Consider the following 410-nt stretch of genomic DNA (forward strand, 5'->3'; position numbering starts at 1 on the left):
TATATCATTGTTCACCAGTTACTGATGCATAATACACCACTCCAAACTCAGTATTATAAGACAAACATTTTACTGTGCTCACTGATTCTGTGGGTTGAGAATTCAGACAGCTCACAGAAGAGATAGTTTGCCTCTGCTCCTGATGTCTGTGGCCTCAACCAGGAGGATTCAAAGGCTGGAAATAACCTGATGCCTGAAGGCTGCAAACCTATGAAGCCTGCTTTGCACACGTCTGGCACCTGGGGTGGGAGGACACAAAGACTGGGACTAGTAGCCTCCCCACGTGACTTGGCTTCCTCATAGCATGGCGGCTCACAGCACTTGGAACTTCTTACATGGCTGAAGACTTCAAACACAGGAGTTTCAGCTAATGAGGTGAAGGCCACAGTGCCTCTTATGACTGAGGCTTG

Source organism: Trachypithecus francoisi, unplaced genomic scaffold (genome assembly GCF_009764315.1).
Source record: "Trachypithecus francoisi isolate TF-2019V2 unplaced genomic scaffold, Tfra_2.0 Lachesis_group12, whole genome shotgun sequence".
NCBI lineage: Eukaryota > Metazoa > Chordata > Mammalia > Primates > Cercopithecidae > Trachypithecus > Trachypithecus francoisi.